The 25,163-nt window shown below is 47.1% G+C and overlaps 1 protein-coding gene across 1 annotated transcript in view; it reads right to left on the reverse strand.

The window, feature by feature from the left end:
* WDR86 (WD repeat domain 86) overlaps positions 1-20,180 on the reverse strand; it is a 292,136-nt gene extending 271,956 nt beyond the window's left edge. The window contains exon 1 of the mRNA XM_078664348.1: positions 19,773-20,180. The gene's annotated coding sequence lies outside the window, so the exon portion shown is untranslated. The remainder of the gene's footprint in view (positions 1-19,772) is intronic.
* Between the last annotated feature and the right edge of the window lie 4,983 nt (positions 20,181-25,163).

The following is a 25,163-nucleotide window of genomic DNA, read 5'->3' on the forward strand; positions in this document are numbered from 1 at the left end:
TCTGGTACAAGTATTATATGTATATGGAGAAGCACATTATTCATGTTAAAGAACAGTGAACCAAACAACTCCCCTTAACTAAGTCCCCCCTTCCTGTCTCACTTGGTCACCTTTCCTCGCATATCAATAATATCGAACTACGTGCACCTTGACTCCATTCAAAGTATTTGCGTCGTAGTACACTGTATCTTTACAGTTCATTGGATGAGAAGGCATAGGTAGCATATATCACTATCAAACATTAGACATATTTAAACATCTAGATTAAATTCCGTTGATTTCAGCCCCTTCATCATAGCTTCCCACTCCATTGCTATCGGTGTCTTGCGCAGGCCTCTCGCCTCCTCTCTGCGTAGTGCTACACCCTCTGCGCTGCCCCATCTCAACATTTCCGCATGCCAGCTGGACACCCTAGGGGGTTTACGTGATTTCCATCGCATAGTAATATTCCTGATAGCCAGTATTATGGCCAGTTCTATGAATCTATATTTTACCTTGTGTTTAGACCTATTTTTATGTAGACCTAGCAAACATTCTTCCACTGTGTCTAGAACCATGTGGTGTGCTGCCTCCCCGGTAACCTCTCGAACCATGGTCCAAAATGCTATTATCATTGGGCACGACCACAGCATATGTAATAGACCCGCCCCCTCCACCTTGCATATAGGGCATGAGTGTTGTGTTTGCGGGAACATTTTGTCCAGCCTACCTACCTGGAGTCAAATAGGCCCGGTGCAGTATCATAGTGTGGATGAACTTAAATTTCGAGTTCCTTGACACTTTCCTAGGATGCTCCAATATTATTGCCCATTCCTTATCCGTGAGGTCTCTGCCTATCTCTTCGATCCAAATAGCTTTCAACGTGTCTAGGGTAACACGGGTGTGTGTACTGATCCCAGTATATATCCAGCGGACCAAGTGTCTTCCCCTCCCCATATAGTGTACCATCTTGACCAATTCGTTTTGTACGGGTTCTCGCCTTTGTGGTGCCCAATGTTTTTTTATATAGTGTATCACTGCAGCATGCGTTATATATAGGTGTGCCGGGGCACCCGTCTCGTTAATAAAGGTGTCATGGTCCAATAATGTCTCATGACCGAAAAGGTCGGCTACCGTGCTGACACCGACCTCGGTCCAGGGCATTAGTGTGCGTTTTGTGAGTGTGCCAACAGTCAGTGGGATACCCAGCAATGGTATGTTGCCAGCATATGTGGTGGTTGCACCTGTGTAACGTAGCGCCGCCTTCCAGCATGCGATCGCGGTACTCAACAACGGGTCAGATCACTCGGGGTTTTTTGTCCTGGCAGCATTAGGGCGTGTAGGGTGCCATTGCTAATGTCTGCATCAGTGTATCCTATTTCCTGGAGATTACGACCTGCCGCCCAGTATGATAACCATTGCAACTGGCAGACGTAATAATACGTGTGAAAATCTGGGACTCCCAGTCCCCCGGCATGGGTGCCCACCTGAAGCCTTTTCAAGCTGATGCGTCTTCGTCCCGCACCCCAGATAAGATCTATTAGTAGGGTATTCAGTGTTTTGAAGGTGGATAAGGGCACTATTAATGGCAGGTTAGAGAAATAATATAACAGGCGTTGCAGGACCACCATTTTGGCTATTGCAGCTCTCCCCATAACTGACAGAGGCAATGAGGTCCAAAAAAACAACACTGGATCGCAAAGACCGTATTGCTCTATCAAGGTTACCCTCCAACATGTCCGTGTGTACTCTATAAATCTGGATACCCAAGTATTCTCTCATAGAGGTTCATAACTAGCAATGTGACATTAAATTTAAAAAAAGGGGGTAATGGGTGAAATTAGGGTTTGGGAAAAGTTCATAAATAGGGTTAGGATTAGGTTTAGAGGTGATGTTAAGATAAAGTAAGATTCAGTGTAACTCTGGTTTAGAGTTGTACAAAAGAATTTTAACCAAAAAATGTGTGTAATTAGCTTATTATAACTCTTGTGCAAACTGACGCATCGTAAGGAATTTTTTGCCTGCGGTATCACTGCTGCATTAAAAGTTATGAATTTGGTAAAAGGTCGTAACATGCGGTATCAGAGTTTGTGCACCTAATTATGACTTTTTTTTCCTTTTCCTTACTTCTTTTCCACATGCAAATTTCACCAGGCTTGTTTTTGACAAAATGGTTCCTGTTCAAAACAACGCTGGAGAATGGTAATTTCGCTAAATTCATGATCTACTTCAGGCACAAACTCTTCTTTGCGCCTCAGTCAAATAACCATGGGAGTTGTAATAATATTCTTAGTATAAGGGTTAGGATGAGAGCAAGGGGTAGAGTTATGTCATTATTTGTCATAGATTCGCTATTGTGGTTGACCTTATGCAAAGTGGAAAAACTGTCACTATAATTTATAAATTCTGTATTCTTCATAGATGCATTTCTTCATTATAAAATATTTTCATTTTCACATAGATCCTTTTGCTACAACTAAATTCAACAGTATCCAAAAGACAGCTTCAGATGAAGTGAATACTCTTACCGTACACAGAATTGTTTGGGTTAGACAAATTTCCGACCCCTTATCTACACTTCAAGCAGCACCCGCCGCAATGTTAAAAATGCATGCATTGCATTTGCATGCACAAAGCGGCAGGCACCGCGCAGTGCCTGCCGCTTTGTGCATGCAAATGCAGGGGGGTACCATAGGTACCACCCATGTGCAACCCCACCCCTCCCCCCTTCACCCTGGGGGCCCAGAACCAAAGGTCCACATGCTTTTCCACGGCGGAAAAACCGCCGCGGAAAAGCATGTTTACACATGCTTCCTAATTTGGCTGGCGGTGTCCTGCAGACACCGCCACCAAATAGGAGGCTACATCCCTCGGATCAGCGGCGGACGGACCTGCCATCCGCCGCTGATCCTACCGCCATCCTGATCTGGCGGTGGTGTTTAAAGGGACCGCAGCGGTGAATCCGCATCCTCCGGGCGGGTGGTGGCTTCCACCGGCCCGAAGGATGCGGATTCACTGCCATCTTAATCGACCCCTTAGTTAGGTCTATGACGCTTTTCTTTGCAATCAACAATCTTAACAGCCACTCCATTTACAATATTTTATCCAATCTGGTTAGCATTTATTTCTGTCTCTTTCTTGCTTCTTTATTTCCCCTCTCTCTACTTCTCGCTCTCAGTCGCTCTCTTCTTTTTTCTTATTTCTCTCTCTCTCTCCTTTACTGTAGTTGTTCTCCAAACTCTCCACTCAAAATCCTAGCTTCAATGAAGCCTAATTTGAGAGCAGAAACTTTGAACGCACTATTATTATTGCCCCTCATATAAAATGATAGTGCCAAATACACTCCAGTAGAAAATGATAAGCTGGTCTCAACTGGCACAAATGTCCCTATTGTTCACTTTCTAATGTGTCAGAACATTGCTATTGTTACCCGATATTCTTCCCTCTTGAGCTCTCGGCCCTCTCTCCAGTACCTAGAACAAACACAGGGAGACCAAAACGTGGGTGTCTCACAGGAGAGGTGAGAGAATTCTACTGGGGAAAAGGATATGTTCACCAAACAATGTCAAATATCTATACAGAAGGATATCCTCGCATGCTACTTGCGTTAGGCCTATCGGACCAGTCACCGTCTGCTCAGAAATAGGAGTATTTCTTTTTTAAAACCCTCACTAACTCTAGTAGTGGCAAGCTTTAACATCGGGTCTCATCCTGGTCCCTGTGAACCAGGCTGGGCTCAACCAGGGAGCACTTTGGAGAAGAGCAGCCAGGGTCTGTGAAGACTAAAAATACCTTAAGGAACCCAGGTACCCCATTTATTGGTGGTTTCTCATGTATGATTAAAAAGCTATATGATGGGTAACAATGGGGAAAATGGCCCTCTTACCATATTCATTCGTCGATATGGTTTAGCCAATGGATAGCAGCTCTAAGGGTTCTAAAGCTTACATCAGGACGAGAAATGTGGCCCGGAACTTCCATACCCCTAACTACATCAACTTTTGTGGCGGGAAGACAGACAAAAAACTTTTAACATTTAATATAAATCATGCGAAACAAACAGGTATCCTATCCTGCTGCTCAAGGAAAACCTCGTGCTCCCCTATGTCAAGGGTCATTGAGCGACACAGAAGCAGGAGGGGGTGTGTCCCTGTGGTCACACATTCGTCAAGGGTGCATCGCTGCCCGTTTACCCATTCGGCCTCGCTCCTGCTGGCTCCAGTACTTCTGAACTCCAATCTCTGCCTGTGACTTCAAAGATGCTCACTCTGTACCCCTGCTCTATTCTATCCCCACCTTTTCTGTGTTCAGCTCACCCTGTGACCCCCTGCTCTGTGCCTCTTGCCCACATTTGCTATGTGTCCCTTTATACACTTGTGCGACCTGACCAGTTCTATACTCCTCACTCCCTTTAAACCCTTCACTCAGTCTTTGCCACCATACCCCACGTGCCCCCTCACTCATTCTGTGCCTTCATCCTCACCTCACGAACTCTGTGAACCTCACCCATTCAGTGCCACACAGTAACTAACATGTCCCTCTACCCACTCTCATTTCCCTCTTCTTGGAACAGTCTCCCACTCCAGATTATAACTGGTGCTCAAGTGGGGCCCACAGCATTCCCTTGCACACTGTGCGCCTCGGTTGCTCTTTGCCCAGACACTATGTGCCCCCTCACACACTTAGGGCCTCCTCACCCAATTCGTATTCTTCCACCTCCTCTACACTCCAGCAAACCAGAGTACATGTCCGCTCTCTGTCCCAATCCGCCTGGTGTTCCCTCCTTATGTAACGCAACTGGTTCTTTTGTAAAGCGCTCTGACACCTTCGGGTAATCTTCGCGCTATATAAAATTGCATTAAATAAATAAATAAAATTAAAATCCACTTTTTTATCTCCCTCACCCACAGTAGCGGAACTGGAAATATGCAAATCTGAGGCTGCTGTGTTTCTGCAGAATTAAGGATTTAATGCACTTTCCACTACTCCGTCATCTGCTGCATAATTTGCACAATTCCAGGGGTTCTAGTTTAAATGGATAGAAATGTACTAAAATAAAAGTTCCAACCATGGTGACACAGTGACAAAATGCTTGTTCAGTGTCACTGGTAACCTTTCAGTGGATGAAAGCTGTATTCAGTGTTAAATTGGCACTAATAAAATGAAAGGGTTGCTCATTGAAAATGTAGGGTTCTTTAGGTTAAAAATGGACTACATCTCCCAGAATACATCAGGTTGTAAAATGAAAGTTTGATTAAGTTGCGATTTATGCTGGTGCTTTTTCTCATAGTAAGCTAATACTGTCATAAATGAGTATATAAGCTTTAAAAGGTTATTTTTGGGGGCGTGGCCAAGATGGCGGGGTGAGCGGTCGCACTCTCCGCGAGCTCCCGTAATCCTGGGCCCTTGAACCGCTAATCTCCACAGATCTCCCCCCAAGCAGCTGGAGATCGGCACTGGACACTGAGGAACGACCGGCGGCACTGCTCGAAGCCCCGAACAGTCCGGCGGACACGGGACAGAGCCCCCGGGAGAGCGACCGGAGGCAATGACAGCACGGAGACTCGTTCCGGGGCTGAGCCCGCCGGTCTTGGGGAGCAGCTGAGTCGTGCCGGACTCGACTTGGCACAGCACCGACCGCCTGCGGGGACGGTCAGTCCCCGCCCGACCCCCGACGAGACCCGGCAAGGGAGCACACCCGGCATCTGGGAACCGGAACACCGGCATGAAGGCCTTGGGGTAGAGCCGCTACGCAAGACCGGAGACGCGGCCTATTGGTGGGCCTCCGGCTGCGCGGTCCTCCCCCGGCCTAACGTCGGAGGAGCAGGTACCTCAGACAACTCTCCAGCACACCGGGAGAACCCTGACCAGCGACCCCGGGGCCCCGAGGGTCAGCCGAGAGTAGCGGCGGGATAGAGGGAAAGCCGAGACTACAAGGCCTACAGCGGAGCAGATCACCCGCCCAGAAGGTGCCCTTGTCGTGGGCCCCGGTGGACTCGGCCAAGAGCGGACGACTGAGGACGGGGATTGATTGAGCCAACCACAGGCCCTGGCTAGGACTCTACCTGCGGGGCCGAGACTGGGGCCTGCCGGCGGCATGACGCCGACCCCAGAGTGAAGCAGGAAAGCGGCGGACCCCGACGGGGGAGCGAGTGGAGCAGCACGGCGGGACGAAAAGGCCTACGGAGGGCGAAAGGGCCTCGGGCACAACTCAGGTACGCCATCGGGCAGATATAGCGGACCCGGACCCTTTGTGCTCAGCGACCCGGCCCCCGGACGGTTGGACTAGAGACGGCCGCTCGACACAGCAGAGACCGCGGAGGCGAGCTAGGCCCCCACCGCACCAGGCTACTTGCACTCTGGTTGCACCGTCCCGGGGTTGGTGCCAGCCACTTCTCTACTCCACGGGCCGGAGGCGAACAGCGGGTCCGGAGGCAAGTGTGGGCGAACCGCTGGGACCCTTGGCGGTGTTGCGCTGGACCCGGGCCCCGTGGGGGTCGGCTCACTGGATAGACAGTACCTCCAGATCTGTGACAGTCACACGGTTCCCGACGGGGAGATATACCAATTAGCAAACAACCCCTACATCTAGGATGGCGAATAACAGAGGGAGTAAGAAAGGGGAGCGGACATTGCTGGAGATGCTGAATAAAGGCCCCCCGAAACAGGACAAGGGACAGCACTCGCCGGGCCCTTCCAGCAGCACCCGGGGGGCAGAAGGGGGGGAACCTCCGGTCACCAGGTCCTTCCTGGAGTCTCTTTTTAGTACACTCAGGGAAGACTTCCAAGCGCTGAAGCAGGAAGTGGCCGGAGAGGTTCGAGAGGTACGGAGAGACGTTGACAACCTTGGCGAAAGGGTGGCCCCGGTGGAGGAAGCGGGACACACCCGGGATGAGGAGATCGCACAGCTGCAACAGGAGGTGTTACGATTAAGGGATCAACAAGTGGACCTACAAGCGCACAACGAAGACCTCGAGAACCGGTCCCAGCGCAACAACATCTGGGTCCGGGGAATTCCATCTAAAGAGGAAGGCGAGGACGTTGCCGGGTACCTGAGAGACCTGTTCAGGGAGGTGCTGGGTGAACCGGAGGATTTCCCTATCAGAATTGACAGAGCACACAGAGTGGGTCTGACACGCCGAACCTCGGCACCGCCCCCCGATATCCTGGCCTTCCTGCCGGACTTCCCATTGAAGGAACGGATTCTCCGGGAGGCGCGAAAGCAGCAGACTCTGCGCTTCCGAGGGCACCAGGTTGCTCTCTATCAAGATCTATCAGCAATCACGCTCCTGAAACGTAAGGCATTTAAGATAGCAACAGACTTCCTGAGGGAACACGATACACAGTACTCCTGGGGCCATCCCTTCCGTCTCATCTTCCGATGGAACGGCACTTTGCATCAGCTTCGCTCCCTCCAGGATACCTGCGGAGTGTTAGGAATCACTGCGACGGATGAAGATGCGCCCACCCCGCGCCGCAGACGCACTACCAGAGACGGCTGGCAGGCGGTACCTGACCGGCGGTCTCCTGCATCTCTCGCACGACCGGACTCACCTACGATCCGAGCGGCTATGGACAACGCGGTGCAGGAGGTGGCCAGAGACACGGCATCTAGTGATACGGCATTGACGGCCTGAATGAACTCCGGGGGGAGATCTAGACAGCTTCTATGACAATGCAGGTTCGAGGGTTCTGGGGGGAGGGGGGCGGAGGGTGGGGGCGAAGTGGCTGGACGTCCACTTGAATACCTTACTACAGACTTGTCCGCTGAGGGCCAGACTGGGACAATGGAGTTTTTGGGTCAGTTGGAGGGTAGAGGTGGAGGGAAGGGGGACAGTTGGGGGAGGTTCGAGTTGGGTTTGGGGGGGTGGTCAAGGGGGGGTTGAGGGAGTTTCGGTTGGGGGGAGGGGATTCGGGAGGGAACGGTGGGTCATCCAGTGTGCTAAGCAGGACACAAGATTTGGGAGGAGAGGGAGAGCCGCCCAGTGCACCGTGGAGACTTTACTCACTCTAGCGGCGTTCACGAATCTCGCTCCACTCATGTGGAGACTCTGCGCTTTTGCTTTCACTATGCCCCATGCCTACTACGACTCTTAAGGTGGTGACTCTCAATGTCAGGGGACTTAACAACCCGGTCAAACGACGAGCGGTGTTGTCTCTCCAAACGAGTACCCATGCAGACATCTGTCTTCTTCAAGAGACCCACTTACTGGCTCGCGACTCCCATAGGCTGCGATCCCACAAATTCCCGACACAATTTTTTTCCCCCAGCGCTACTAAGACAGCGGGAGTAGCAATCCTAGTGGCCCGGCATTTTAAGGGAGAAGTCCTCCACAAACACGCAGAACACAAAGGCAGGCTGTTAGCTTACAGGTTCAGGATTGGGGGGGTTGCCTATACGATCGGGTCCTTGTACAGCCCCAACGACCAACAAGATCGTTTCTTACGATCAGCCGTGATAGACGTTACAGCATCACAAGACAGGCATATCATCATTGGGGGGGGGGACTTCAACATGGTCTTCGATTCAGCCTTGGATAGATCCCCTCAGCGCTCCCCGCAGGTGGGGGAGTTCTCACCAGGAAGTAAGGCACTGTTATCGGAAGTGGACCAACACGACCTCTGGCGTATTATACACCCCACTGATCGGGAGTATTCGTATTATTCCCACGCACACAAAACGTACGCGAGGTTAGACCATCTTCTGGTCACGACTCCGGTACGTGCCATGGTCTCATCGTCCGACATGGGAGTGATATCCCTATCGGACCACGCCCCGGTCATCGCCGAGCTATGTCTGCCGCCGGCGTCCTGCCCTCCTAGAGTTTGGAGCCTCAGGGATACCCTTCTGCATAAGAAGGTGGTGGTTAAACGTATAACGGACGTGATTCAGGAGTATCTATTACACAATGACAACCCTGATACCTCCCTGACGACACGGTGGGCGGCCCTGAAGGAAGTTCTGAGGGGTGAATTTTTGGCCATCTCCTCAGCTGAAAATAAAGAGCGACAGGAGAAGAGGGACGAACTCACTCAGCGGGTCCGCGAGCTCGAGTTGATGCACCGGCGGACGGGGGCTCTCCGGATCTGGAGGCAGCTTAAGGAGGCGCGGAAGCTCCTAGCGGCCCTGGACATGGACCGGGCGGAGTATGCTGCGCTTCGCTTGCGCCATGCCTATTACACAGGGGGGGGACCGCTGCGGCCGTCTACTAGCCAACAAGCTCCGAGTGTCGCACCAACTTCAGATGGTGAAAGAAATCTGCGACCCCGTGGGGTCGACAGTTACGGATGACGCTCAGATTGCCGAGACCTTCCGCAGGTTCTATGCGGGCCTCTACACCGGGAATCCGCCGGGTGAGTCCGCAGCGGCGTCATATCTGGACTCGGTGACACTCCCATCTCTTACCCCTTAACAGGCAGAGCATATGGAAAGAGACATTCGTATTGAGGAAGTGATCTCAGCCATCGCCAAACTTAAACATGGCAAGGCCCCGGGGCCGGACGGATATACTTCTCTCTTCTATAAAACGTTTTGCACATCTCTGGCCCCGCGGCTTGTCCGTCTCTTTAACTCGTTTGCTACTCCGGGAGCCATACCACCTGACCTTTTGAGGGCCTCCCTCACGGTCATTCCCAAGCCGGGAAAAGACCGTTCGCAATGCGGCTCCTACAGACCGATATCTCTTTTACACGTGGACCTCAAGCTATATACCGGGATCCTCGCGGCTCGACTGGCCCCCCCACCTGCCGAGACTTATTGACCCTCGACCAGGCCGGGTTTGTCCCAGGGCGGCAGACGGTGGATAACACCAAGAGGATCGTCCACCTCATAGAGAAAGCCTCCCGAATCCCTGGCGAGAGGATGCTGTTATCAGTTGACGCCGAAAAAGCGTTTGACCGAGTTCATTGGCCTTATCTTGCACAGGTTCTGACGAAAGTGGGAATAGGAGAGAAATTCCGGACCATGATCCTCAACTGTTATAAGTTCCCGACCGCGGTAGTGCGGGTGAATGGTTACAATTCACGGAGCTTCGACACTGAGAGGGGTACTAGGCAGGGGTGCCCACTCTCGCCCCTACTCTTCGCCCTCTATATGGAGCCTTTCGCTCAGAGGATACGTACCAACCAGGCGGCAACTGGGGTGAGGTTCGGGGGCTTTATTCACACCATAAGCCTCTATGCGGACGACGTTATATTGTCGTTAGACGAACCCCGATCTGCCCTCCCAGCGTGCATTGATGAGCTAGACTCTTTCGCGGCGGTTTCAGGCTTTAGGATGAACGTGGGGAAATCGGGATTGGATGTCTCCCTGGCACCGGCCACCAGATCTTACCTGCAGGGCATGTTCCCAATGCTCTGGTCATCGGATCTGGTACCCTACCTTGGGAACCAGTTGGCCCCCAATTTGCCAGGTATGGTGATGGCTAACTACGCCGCACTGGGCAAGAAGATCCGAGATGAGTTGGGGAGGTGGAATCGGGGCACCCTTTCCTGGTTAGGCAGAATAGCGGCGGTAAAAATGGCGATCCTGCCCCAAGTCTTGTACCTATTCAGGGCTTTACCGCTTCAACCGCCCACTGGGTGGATTCAACAGACACAGGCGGACCTGTCGCGTTTTATTTGGCAGGGCAAGAAGCCCAGAAGGCGCAGGGCGCTCTCTCTGTTGGCCCCTGAGGCGGGGGTGGCTCGGGATCCCGGACCTCCGCAAATACTTCCAAGCAGCGCAGTTACGATATCTTGTAGAGTGGAGCCGGTGGGAATCAGATAAGCACTGGCTTTTCCAGGACCAGGCAGTAGCGGGCCGCCCCTTACAGGAGGTGCCGTTTCTGCGCCGATCTCATCGCCCTGCGAACTTATATGCCTCTTTCGTCACTAGGGTACCCCTCCGAGTTTGGGACGCCACCAACACAGTTCATGACCTTACCACGTTTCCGTCCCTGCTTACGCCTCAGGTGGAAAACACGGACTTTACCCCGGGAATGGAGAAAGGGGCCTTTACCCGCTGGCGAGAGGCCGGGTGCCGGGCCCTGTGCCACTTGTATGGCCCGGAGGGAGTCATTCCTTTCCCGCAACTCCCGACAGGAATATGCACTCCCGGAGTCAGAGAGACTCCACTACATGCAGGTCCGCCACTGGGCCTTACACCCGCAGGTACGGGAAGCGGCTGACAGGTGGCTCCTTCCGTATGAGAAGTGGCTCATGACGCGTAAGACAGATGCGAAACTGATTACAGACCTCTATAAACTATTGCAACCACCCTCTTCTCACTTTTACAATCCTGGGAGGGAGAGGTGGGAGCGGGAGCTGGGCAGAACACTGAGCCATAGAGAATGGGAGCAGATATATTACAGGGCACGACACTCTGCATATCACATGGGCCTCACTGAAACACTAACAAAGGTCTCTACCTACTGGTACTATACACCAGAACGGATGTGTGACATGGACCGGAGTAGGGACGGCGATTGCTGGAGGGGATGCAAACAGACCGGCACACTGACACACATTCTATGGGATTGTCCACTACTGGAAACTTACTGGAAGGAAGTGTTAGATGAGGTAGACTCCCATTTTGATACTGAACTACCGCGCTTCCCAGCCTACATCCTGCTAGGACTCCCGAACAGTGTGACATATCCACTTAAATCCCGCAGGGGCAGACAGATAGCTATAGCATTAGGCTCAGCGGTTCAAAACATTTTACAACACTGGCGCACTACCACGCTTCCCTCTATCACGGGCTGGCTCCATAGACTGTGGCATATCCTGGGCATGGAGAAGCTGTCACTCACAGTTGCGGGGGATATAGAGCAATTTGACGATCTCTGGCAACCGTTCCAATCCCTGCTAGTCACTGAATTCAAGGAACTCACTTGCCCCAAATATCTCCGTCTCCTGAGGCTCACTGCCCCTGCTGCATCAACCATCTGATAGGGCGCAAGATTGGTCTCTAGGGCTATGGGTGCTCTGATTGGAAGACATAGGGCGGTCCCGTGCACTGGACGAGGGGGGGAGGGAAGGGGGGAAGGGGAAATCGGGAGTTGGGGGAAGGGGAAGGGGTTTGGGGGGGGGAAAGGTTGTTCTATTATGGCAACGTTAAAGGCTCTTGGGTTTCGCTGCAGACTGTTATACGATCGTAATACCCTCTTGAAGAGATTGCACCGAGAAAGTGACTCTAGCAGCAGTGACCTAATACCCCGTACGCTTTGTATGTTTGTTTCCATGTGTTGAATCAATAAAAATACTTTAAACCTAAAAGGTTATTTTTTAGGTCTGGGCTTTGGCAGTGCAGCTGTCAAAAATAGTTATTATTGCTGACAACAAACAAAGAGAGCGGCTTTGGGTCAGTCCCTGTCAACCATTGACTTTCTTCGACCAACCTCTTTAACTATAAGCTTAAGACTTTGTCAGTCCTGTCTAGGTTGAGCCTAGTGGACAATTCATTTCTCATCGAACGTTATTGGCTGTTTGAGTGTATCCTTCTACCTACTCTTCAATGCTTGAATTCACATGTATGGAGGATTCATTTATGGACATAGCCATCTCTGCTGCACCTGCTATCTCCCTCTCATGCGTTTTGCTCTAATTCACCCAAAGCATTCCAGTGATGCTCTAACGAGGCATGGCATGCGAAGGCACATTTAACCCAGGCCTAATAGTTTTGCTGAAACTTGTTTAAACAAGTTTCCCCTTTGCAGGAGGCCTACTTGAATGTTTGCATAGCAAAATTAGTTTACTAAATGTATTTTGTGCAGAAAAAAAGTTGTACACATTTTTTTGTGGCAGCAACTGGTCCTGCGTGTATATCAGTAATACTCAAAGTGCGCGTGAGGGTGGCTTGCGGCCCTCCTGACCTTCACGTGTGGCCCCCTGGTGGTCACCAGCGCTGAGCTGCTGTTTACTTGAGAGAGCACACATATGCAGAAAGAAAAATAAATGGTAAAGTAAAAGTAAAGTCCACATTTGTAAAGCGCACAATCACCCGTAAGGGTCTCTAGGCGCTGGGGGGCCGTCGGGGAGATTAAGCGAGCTATTGCCCAGAGTCACATGGTGCTGGGCTAACCTGCCGCCGGAGCCGGGGATCGAACCGTGGTCCCCAGATTCCAGCGTCAGTCGCCCTGGCCGCGGCGCCACACCTCTAATGTTGACGCATTTATTAACATGCAAACTGAAGTAAAAGCAAATAAGGTGTCCAGCACAACTTAACTTTGGGAGCACATTCATTTTTAGACAAAAAAACAAACATGTAAAAATATGATAAAGCCTCTTCAAAAATCACTGCAGTTATCTTGACGTTTTAATTGATGCCTGCAAAAATTGCTGGAGGCCAGGAACCCGCCCGCAGGTTGGTGCTTTTAAAATGATAATATTACTTGTAAAAATGACGCCCCCCCCCCACCCCCCAAGTCAGCGCCCAGTGCAATGGCACCGATCGCACCGCCTTAGAGCCTGCCCTGGGTCTAACATTAATATTTCACAGTTAGGGACAATTCATGTACCATACACAACAATCTGAGTTGCCTCTAGGTGCTTAAATAATAGATGTTAATATTACCAAACACGCAGGTACACCTTTAACTCTTACACAAAAGCAAATTCCAATACCGCCAATACCTGCTATCAACTTCACAAGAATGAAACATAAAGATTTTGAATTTGACCTGCATGTTGCAAACATAGGTGCACTGGAAGCTCACTCCCCTGAACTACCCTATGGAATCATGTATTCGCCACTTCTCATATAGATGCGGCTCGGTAGTGAACATCACAACATTCTGAAGAGCAACATGACACAACCAGTAAGACAAAATTGGGTGGCATTAAGGTCAGAGAAAGAGTGTTTGCTGCACAATTATAAATTTGTAGCATTTACCACCTACTCCATCTTCTGAGGCATGATCTGTTAATTTTAACGAAACAAATGTTGTTTCTAGCTCAAATTGATCAAAAAAGGTTACTGAAAACAAAGTGACATGTTGACTCGCAGTGGAAAGTCCTTCGCAAAGGTTGATTGATCACTTTCCTGCTGCTTATTGCTTTATTGGGTGTCGAACTGGTACTAAAGAGGTGGAACATTTGCCCAAACAGTGTGTAAAAACGGTAAAATACTGAAATAATACTATCACAAAATGTGCTGCATTTCGCTGCAATATTTGCCTTTTTGTGACACGTAAATTAGTCAACCCTGCTACATAATCTGGTCCTCCCTTCTGCATAATTAAAGTGGCCCTGATCATAGGTGACCAGTTTGAAATGTCCACATTGTTATGCCTCCCAATTCACACCCATTAGTACAATATGCATTTTAGGACATCATCATTTCTCACTCCTTATTCCTACTGCTCATCCCTAATTCTCATCCATCATCCCTACTTCTCATCCATCATCCCTACTTTTCAGTCTTCATCTCTACTTCTCAATCATCATCCCTACTTCTCATCCATCATCCATACTTCTCATTCTTGCTTCTCATTCCTATATCAATTATCAAGAAGGGGGGTGGATCACTTGTCCTGCTGAACCCGGATTGCTCGGTATTCGTTGCGTCCCTTGGTAAAAGAACCCTCATGCACTCGAGTTGTTCAACGTGAGGTAGCGGTATATCTTGGTTCTCCGCTAAGGCACTCGGGTATCTGCATAATCATCGGGTTATTTTATATGCAGCCTCCACCAGGAGGTTTTGATCCAAGGTTGTGCAGTAGTGTCCAGTGATAGTGGAAGTGGTGATGATTAAAATAACACAGAATCCAGAGGACGTATTTATTAGACTGGATTCAGGGTTAATGGAGTTGAAAAACTTCTTGGTATGCGCAATGAGAATGTTAGGATTCTCTACGCTACCTGTCTTCGTGATTATAAAAAGGTCGACATGTTTCAGCCCTTTCGTCAAATGATCAATGGGCTTTCTTCAGGACCAGGGTGTACGTGTGGGAAGGAGATAACTTTATCCCTTCTTATCGGAGTCACACTTTTGATGCCTCCTCACGTTTCAATACATGTTTCCTCGGGTGCCCATAGAGTCACTTTGACGGCCTCTCTCTTTAGGTCCGTCATACGCTACTTGTGCTGACTCTGCCGAATGAGTCCCGGTAGAGTCAGCACAAGTAGCGTATGACGGACCTCATTGCGCATACCAAGAAGTTTTTCAACTCCATTAACCCTGAATCCAGTCTAATAAATACGTCCTCTGGATTCTGTGTTATTTTAATCATCACCACTTCCACTATCACTGGACACTACTGCACAACCTTGGATCAAAACCTCCTGGTGGAGGCTGCATATAAAAAAACGATGATTATGCAGATACCCGAGTGCCTTAGCGGAGAACCAAGATATACCGCTACCTCACGTTGAACAACTCGAGTGCATGAGGGTTCTTTTACCAAGGGACGCAACGAATACCGAGCAATCCGGGTTCAGCAGGACAAGTGATCCACCCCCCTTCTTGATAATTGATGTTAACCCAAGGAAACTGGATGGATCAAAGAATTTCCTTCTCCTTACATTGATCACAAATCTCATTCCTATATGTCATCAATCATCCTTACTTCTCATCCATCTTCCCTGTTTCTCATCCCTACTTCTCATTAATCATCCTTACTTTTCGATCATTATATCTACTTCTCCTCCATCATCCCTGCTTCTCTTCCATCACCCTTACTGCTCATCCCTACTTCTCATTCCTCATCTCTCCTTCTCATCCATCAACCCTACTTCTCATACATCATCCCTACTTCTCACCCATCATCAATACTTCTCACCCCTCATCCCTGCGTCTTATCCATCATCCCTACTTCTCATCCATCATTCCTAATTCTCATCCATTATCTCTGTTTCTCATTCCTGCTTCTCATTCCAACTTCTCATCCATAATCCCTACTTCTCACCCATCATCTTTACTTCTCATCCCTGCTTCTCCTCAATCATCCCTACTTCTCATCCATCTTCCCTACTTCTCATATTTAATTCTTATTCAGCATCCCTAATTCTCATTCCTGGTTCTCATTCCTACTTCTCATCCATCATCCCTACTTCTCACCCATCATTCCTACTTCTCACCCATCATCCCTGCGTCTTATCCATCATCCCTACTTCTCATTCATCTTTCCTAATTCTCATCCATAATCTCGATTTCTCATTCCTGCTTCTCATTCCTACTTCTCATCCATCATCCCTATTTCTCATTCTTAATCCCTACTTCTCACCCATCATCTTTACTTCTCATCTCTGCTTCTCCTCCATCATCCCTGCTTCTCATCTATCTTCCCTACTTCTCATCTTTATTTTGTATTCAGCATCCCTAATGCTCATTCCGGTTCTCATTCCTACTTCTCATCCACCATCCCTACTTCTCACACATCATCCCTACTTCTTATCCATCATCCCTACTTCTCATTCATCATCCCTATCCCTCATCCCTGCTTCTCATCCATAATCTCTACTTCTCACCTATCATATTTACCTCTCATACATCCTTCTCATACATCATCACTATTTCTCATCCATCATCCTTACTTCTCATCCATCATCCCTACTCTTCATCCTTACTTCTCAACCATCACCCCTACCTCTCATCCCTTCTTCTCATCACCATCTTTACTTCTCATCCATCATTCCTACTCCTCATCCATCACCCCTACTTCTCATTCCTCAATCCTCAGTCATACCAAGACACTTTTAATGTTGTGAAACATCCCTTCACACTGATTGGTTGTTAACAACCAATCAGCGTTAACAGAGAGGGCTGCATTCTATTGGTCTAGCCACTGAAAAAATAGCCTTCTCTATACACTTGCTGTTTCAGGTAAGAGGAGAAGAAATACAACTGGTGTTTGCTTCCAGTGAATACACACTGTACAGCATTTCATTTTATTTAAGTAAGTGCTTTTCTGTTTGCCCAGGCCTCAGTGGAAAGCTCTCTGAGGAGTTGAAAAAGACACAGGGCCTCCAGCCTGGGCCATAAATCAACACTTGGAAAGAGGGCTATACAGTTCATTGGGAAACCTTTTCTGGTTTCAATTTCATATGTAACAACTCTGTCCAGTCATTGCTCTTCCTGGTTTGCTACACAACTGAAGCCCAGCCCCGGAAATCTAGAAACCGCAGAGAAAGAAAATCTTGCAGGTCTCGGACCTAAAGGCAGACTCAGACTAATACATTTTCTTTGTTGCAAAATAAAACTGCAACCAGAAAAGGTTTCTGATGAACGGTGTTACCTTGTCTCCAAGAGTTGATTTTAAACATTTTATTTGTTATAATATTAAACTGAACCCAGACATGATTTCTGATGGCCTGTATACCCCTGTCTCCAAGGGTGGTTTAAAGCCCTTTGTCTCCCCCAGACCATCAGCTTTCTGCAGAGACCTATGAAAATAGCAAAGCACTTAGATAAAATGAAATTCTGTACAGCCTTTGATTCACTGTAAGCAAACCGCTCAGTGTGCAATGAGAAAGCAGTTTTTTTCAGTGGCTAGACCAATACAATGCAGCCCTCTCTGTTAACTCAGATTGGCTGTTACCAATCAATCAGTATGAAGTTGCATTTCACAACATTGAAAGTGTGTTCGTATGATTGAGGGATGAGGAAAGAGAGGTAGGGATGACAGATGAGGTATTAGATGTAGGGATGAGATTTAGGGATGATGGCTGAGAAGTAGGCATGATGGATGATTCATGAGAAGTAGAGATAAGAAATAGGGATGATGAATGATGGGTGAGAAGTAGGGACGAGAAGTATAGATGATGGATGAGAAGTAAGGAAGATAAATGAGAAGTAGGGATGATGTCTGAGAAGTAGGGATGATAAATGTTGAGTGAGAAGTAAGGATAATGAATGATGCGTGAAAAGTAAGGAATATAGATAAGAAGCAGGGATGATGAATGAGGAGTATGGATTGTGGTTGAAAAGTGGGGATGATGGATGAGAAGTAGGGATGAGAATTAGGGGTGGGGTTGAGAAGTAGGGGTGGGGGATGAGAAGTAGGGATAAGAAGTAAAGATGGTGGATTAGAAGTAGGGATGAGAAGCACAGATATTTGAGAAGTGGGAATGAGAAGCGGGGCTAAGAAGTAGAGACAATGGATGAGAAGTAGGGATGAGACGTAGGGATGGTGAAAGAAGAGTAGGGATGAGAAGTATGGATTATGGATGAGAAGAAGGGATAATGGGTGAGAAGTAGGGATGATGAATGAGAAGTAGGGGTGATGGATAGGAAATAGGGATGAGAAGTAGGTATGATGGATTAGAAGTAGGGATGATGGATAAGGGAAGAGATATTGGGATGATGGATAAGAAATTGGGATGACACGTAGAGAGGAGGACTGAAGATGTCCTAAAATGGATGTTGTACATTTAGTATGTGTCACCTTCCGAGGACTCATCTTCACCCTCAAAATAACCCAAATGATACATATTGACTTGAATGGGATCACCCACCCTGGAGACGTTCCTCACCATCCTTAAATGGTGTATTCTCTGATTATATCAATGGGGTCATCATTCAAAATCACTCTATCTCACACTCCTTGAAGACTCAAAAGACTGAGAGCTATACTTATTTCACTGACAGTACTCTGGGGTAGGGAAAATATTACACATGAATATGATAGACAGACGAGTTCTGATGATTTAACTAGTGACTGGCCCGACATAAAACTTGTTGAAGGGCCCTGGGAATCACTTCTATTAAGTGCCTGTCAATGTATTGATATCATCCGATGTACTAAGGTGAAACGCTTCCGCATGTTGATGAAATATAGCTGTTTGAGTTTTGGATTTACTTTATCATATTTGTATACGATGTTTGTTGCATAATATACATGCCACCTCATGCACTGGCCCTTAGTGCCAAGCCACACTCTTGCTCGGATCTGGCTCGGCTCACCCTGTAAATGTTTTGGCTCGCCCGCCTCTAGTGTCCATTTAAGTGATAGCAGAGTTTGCGCCCCCCCTTTGCTCGAACTCGAATCGAAGGTATTGGAGCGCTTTACATGAGCACCAGTTACATTACACAAAAATATATTCATGTTTTAGTAGGCACAGGGAGATTAAGGGATTTGCCTAGAATCACAGAATGTTGAGTCGACGCCGGGACTCGAACCTGGTTCCCCAGATCCAAAGTCGCCCAAAATTTGCGTTTTAATAGTCGCTATTAATAAATACATCAGCCCTGCTACTCCGAACTCTACTCCTTGCAGTGACCCGAAGTTGCCTCGTGCCATTTTGGCACAACTGCATCACAGAGTCCGTCTCTCTCCCGATTCAAAGATTTCACTGACTCCCGGCACTTCGGTGTGACCTTAACTGGCATATAAGCTCCAAAAAACGGCAATATTTTTATATTGTACTGACAAGCGTTGATCGCCAAGTGCTGCTGCTATAAGCGGCTCGCCTTTACCCAACTATTATCAAACGCAAAGATATGAATGTACTATGCACTGATAGGATGAAAGACTGTGTCAGCCCTGTGGGGTCTAATAATTCTGATATATCTGTTACTCATCAGACTAGATGGATTCTGATGCCATAAATGTATAACAAGGCGCTTCGAGCCCTAAAATTGCCGTCAATGTGCTATATAAAAGGCTAGTAAAAAATAAAATGTGTTTTATATAGCGCGAACTCGACCCGAAGGTATCAGAGCGCTGTACATGAGCACCCGTTACATTACAGACGGACACATTCATATTTTTTTCTCTTCACATTAACACAGCTTAACATGGCGTGACAATGCACAGCAACAGCATACTATACATTTAAACGATAGTGATGCTATCAAAACACGTTTCCCTTACCTGCGTCCCTGTCCGGTTCATAGAGCATGTGGCCTGGAGATTTAAAGGTGTGGGTGGAGCGGGTTTTCAGGACACAGTCTACTGCTCACCCGTGGTACACCGAAACCAAGGATCCGCAGGGGCGCTGCAGGGGGTACTCTGGGGGGTAGGGCATCCCGAGGCTTATCGGCATCGTTAAAAAATCCACTTCACTTCACGGTCAATATTAAAGAATAAAAGCGGCCCACGCGGCTGCACCCCTCCCGGGGACGGCCTTTGTTTGGTCCGAGCGCGGCTTTCAGCTGAGGGCTCCGGCGGGGGTCGGGAAGTCAGCAGCCCCGGTTCACTCTGCTCGCGCTGCACATACTTTCTCTCCCCTGTTGAAACTTCCCTGAGGATGTTCCCTGGTTCTCATTAAATGGCTGTGCTGCAGAGCCTGGCCGGCCTGTCAGTCATCTGTGCTGGGGACCGACCACACCCCCCGGACCTCCACTGGGTCCTAAAATAAGTCGAATCGTTCGGTGCTGGGAGCAGGGGGTGGGGTGGAGATGTTTCAGACGCCCCACCGAGACATTGGTGTACCGTAGTGTTGCATAGAAGCAACCAGTAGTTCAGTCCAGAGGTGGGCGAGCCAACAAATTAATCGATTTAGAACCGAGCCTGTTAGGTCTGACCTAACTCCAAGGGGCCGAGCACTAGCGGAGCCCTGAGAATGTTATGTTTTGCATGTAAATCGTGCAATAAACATCATGTGAAAATACCATAAAGTCTATTCAACAACTAAATAATGAGTATTTCTTTAACAAGTGGAGGCGCGTCATCTAAATAAATCAGATTATATAACTGCAATCAGAGGCATTTATCAAAAGTGATGTTTTCTAACTATTAAATTGAAACATATATATCCGACGAAAATGTAATTAGTGAACCAATATGCAAGTCACCTGTAAATGTGCACCCTAAGTAGTCTGTTCTATTGCACACAGGAGATGCGTTTGTGCAGCGCACAGTCTAAATTCGGGTATTTCAAGATGCTCTCATATGCAGAAAAGAAGATAATGGAGGCACAGTGAAATAAAACATTTGCCTTGGATCAAACAGCAAGGTCAAGCAGGGGAGCTGGGATTGATCACAGGCCTTCTGGTTTCACATTGTTCAATGCAGCCCCTACATGGGAATCTCTTTCCCTCACCTGAGTAACATCAAAGGTTAATGCCTGTCTTTAATAATTGGTGCCTGATTGGTTAAGGAGTAGGTGGCAGGTATAAGCCACATACAAACTCGGCTCGTTTTGGGCTCGGGTCAAAGAGGACCTCGAGTTGAGACAGAGCCTTCAGTGGCTCAGCCACCTCTGGTCCAATTCCATTCAACTTAAGTACAGGCCTTTTAGTGCTAGTGGCCTTGAGCACACGTTCTGATAATAGAATGTTCCAATCCGTAGCAGTTTTAGCTGCACCTCCTCAAAGTACCACTTCTGCCACACTCAAAACTGTGTTTGAAATGCTCAGTACCACGTAAGTGAAGCTAATGTCCTATTGAAGTGTAGAAGGGTTGCTGCCAGCTTCTGGGAATGCTCGAGTAAAGAGTATAAAGCCCTTCTTAGAAGTTCTACCACCCTCCCTTATGCCTTGATGGGAAATGACTGTGGTGGCACATTAAATGCACACCCACTCGCTTGGAAAGTGCTTTAAATGCACACCCACTCGCTTGGAAAGTGCTGTACTCTGTTATTTAAAGTACAGAATCCCTGCTGCAATCTCTTGTGAATGTCTCAGCAAAATATAATACTCAAAGCGAGACGTTCTGCCACTCTCACATTCAAGTGAACCAGCCTTGCTGAGAAGTGATTGTTCGGGCACTTTAAAAGTATCCCTGCCCGCTTCGAAAGGGCTGCCCTGCATCATTAAAATGATGCAGCCCCGGTGACAAGTTCTGCCACAGTCCCATTAAAAGTGAACCAGCCTTTGCTGACACATATAAAAGAATAGCTGTGGCATGAAGTGGTGGCGCTGTCCCATTAAAAGTAAAACAGCCCGGCTCATCCTAGTCACTATGTTAGTGCCCTCCATTAACATGAAAGCAGGTCTGCTGAGAATTGGAAGCATTGATTAATTAAAAGCATTACTCTCCTGCTAAGAAGCGCTTGTTTTGCCTATTATTGATATTAAGTCTCAATAAAGAGTACTTTCCCTACTTATTAAAAAGATATCACTTCTTTCTGTTCGGAAAAAAAACTGTCCTAATTCTGGTCAAGAACATAGGACAACCAGGACAGCAGAAACGCATGGTCCTTAATTGACGAATAAACCGCTGAAATAAATGTCTTACCTGATAGTTAGAATGACGCAGTAACCCCTGATTGGCATGCCTGCCAATTCCCCCCGTCAATGTACATACTGTCAGTCATGGTATATGTGTTTGAGGGGGATAACAAGTGACTGCGCCACATCCCCGCCCATTTCACACCAGGACAGCTGCGTGGTGTGAAGGACGGGCTCTTGTCCTCGCGCATTCTCACACCTGAACATTACACTCGCCTTTAGATCGCTCGTTGCTATGGCGACCTCTGGCCAGCAGCTCTTTTAAAGTCGCGGACAGTAGAAACTAAAGGTTCCCTAACATCCCTCCTCCTCCCCAATAACTTTTGGATTTCTTCTAATAAAACAGTAAAAATGCCTTATTACCGTTCCTCCTAACATTTACACGAGTTGCTAGGCTTGCACATTCCTGTGTTGCATCACTTTTAATATATTTTTTAGCCTCTGATGACGTAGCAAGCGGACAAGTACCCCGCTTCCTTTCACGTCAGCTCTGTTATTTCTTCCAAGAATAACGACTACGTTTTCTCAAGTCCCGTGACATCAGTGGTCCTGGGGCGAGTTCGTCCTAGGAGATATTTTGTCTGCCCTCATTTCTGAAACCAGGGTTGGACTGGGAATAAAAATCGGCCCGGGCGCGCTAAAAACAAGCATTTGCAATGCAATAGGTCTCGCATTAGGAACGTTTGAGCTATTGGTATTGTAAATGACACATTTTTTTTTTATGTGTTGGTTTTGAAAATAGCGAAATTAATAGCTTTGTCATTTACACTGCCAATAGTTTTAACTTTCGCAAATGTGACACCTATAGCATTTGTAATGCAATGTGTTGTATTTACGTGACTTGGATATATTGATATTACAAATAACAATGGCTTTTAATTTTTTTTAATCATTAATACTTAAATAAAAGTTATTGTAATTTATAATGGCAATATCTTAAACTTTTGGTAAATAACTTTTGTGAAGATTATGTTCAGTGTATTTTATTGTGACAATCCAAGAACAGAAGTGAAATATTTAATTCCCTTTGGGTGAATTATCATGGAAAGACAAATTCTTACCAGTAAGCATATATACACTCAACAATTAATAATATCAAGTCATAACAAGGAAGCAATGCAAAAATTATTCAAAAGGTTTAAAGAAAAAGCACCATAATAAAAGTAGATCTGCACAGTTTATTACCATACACTATAGTTTGTTAAAAAACATTTTTTGCCGATTCCAGCCACGTTTGTTCACACGCGGGACGTTTTTGCCTTAGCGCCAGAGGGAGTGTACGCTGCAAGTTTTCCAGCGCGACTAATGATCCCCGCATTCTATGAAACCTATTAACAAGGAATATCTATACTTCAATCGTATGAGTCTTAATGACCATACCCATACCGCGTGTGAGGCACTTTCACTACATATCTATAGTTATACGCACTGATAAGCGGCATATGTGGTGAGCTAAGAAGCCGAGGAACTACGTAGAATATTAATGCGGCTGTCCGCCTATGATTATCCAGAGATATTTGGAGGACAATACCATTTTACCATTTTAACTTTGAAGAGATAGTTCTCTGGACGAACATCTTGTGAGACTGGAAAGGAGGCAGAGTACCCTTGACCTAGATTGTACGATATATAGCCTTTGAGAAACATTGGGAAACATTGATTTTGTCCTGATGAAGGTGGCTAAACACTAACTACACCACCGAAACGCGTCGATGCTTAAGGAGTAATACTAGGAAAATAAATTAAGGAAAATTCTGTATTTTTGTCGGAATTTAATCCCTTACCTGTACCTCCTTTTTTACTGAAATGTTGGATATATTTTGTATATAATGTTCTGTTCTGTGTATGTTTCCCATTTTTAACAAACTATAGTGTATGGTAATAAACTGTGCAGATCTACTTTTATTATGGTGCTTTTTCTTTAAACCTTTTGAATAATTTTTGCATTGCTTCCTTGTTATGACTTGATATTATTAATTGTTGAGTGTATATATGCTTACTGGTAAGAATTTGTTTTTCCATGATAATTCGCCCAAAGGGAATTATATATTTTGACTTGTGTCTACTGTGGAACCCTATCCCTTTGGTCCCGGGGTCCCTCTCTCTTTTATTAGAGACAGAAGTGAAATATTAACATCTTTTTGTGACATTTGTAACAAAGAGAACATATTTGAACCAGTTGTTGTTGAATGGTTGCACATATTGATGCTGTGGTGGCGCTGAGTGATGTGGTGGCGACAAGTGATGCTATGGCATTCAGTGATGCAGTGGTAGCGCATAGTGATGTTGTGGTACCCCTGAGTGATGCTGTGGTGGTGCTGAGTGATGCTGTGGTGATGCCATAGATAGAGTGAGTGCAATAGATAGATAGAATGAGGGCGATAGATGGATAGAGGGAGGGCGATAGATAGAGGGAGATCGATAGATAGATAGATAGATAGATAGATAGATAGATAGATAGATAGATAGATTGATAGATAGATAGAGTGAGGACAATAGATAGATAGATAGATAGATAGATAGATAGATAGAGGGCGATAGATAGATGGAGGGAGAGTGATAGATAGATAGATTGAGGGCGATAGATAGATAGAGTGAGGGAGATAGATAGAGTGAGGGAGATAGAATGAGGGCTATAGACTGAGGGCGATAGATAGAGTGAGGGCGATAGATAGAGTGAGTGCGATAGATAGAGTGAGGACTATAAATAGAGTGAGGACGATAGATAGAGTGAGGGCTATAGATAGATAGAGAGAGGGCGATAGATAGATAGATAGAGTGAGGGCGATAGGTAGATAGATAGATAGATGGAGTGAGGGAGATAGATAGAGTGAGGGCGATAGATAGATAGATAGAGTGAGGGCGATAGATAGATAGATAGATAGATAGATAGATAGATAGATAGATAGATAGATAGATAGATAGATAGATAGATAGATAGATAGATAGAGTGAGGGCGATAGATAGATAGAGTGAGGGAGATAGAGTGAGGGAGATAGAGTGAGGGCGATAGATAGAGTGAGGGCGATAGATAGAGTGAGGGCTATAAATAGAGTGAGGACGATAGATAGAGTGAGGGCTATAGATAGAT

Source organism: Lissotriton helveticus, chromosome 10, assembly GCF_964261635.1.
Source record: "Lissotriton helveticus chromosome 10, aLisHel1.1, whole genome shotgun sequence".
In the NCBI taxonomy this organism is placed as follows: domain Eukaryota; kingdom Metazoa; phylum Chordata; class Amphibia; order Caudata; family Salamandridae; genus Lissotriton; species Lissotriton helveticus.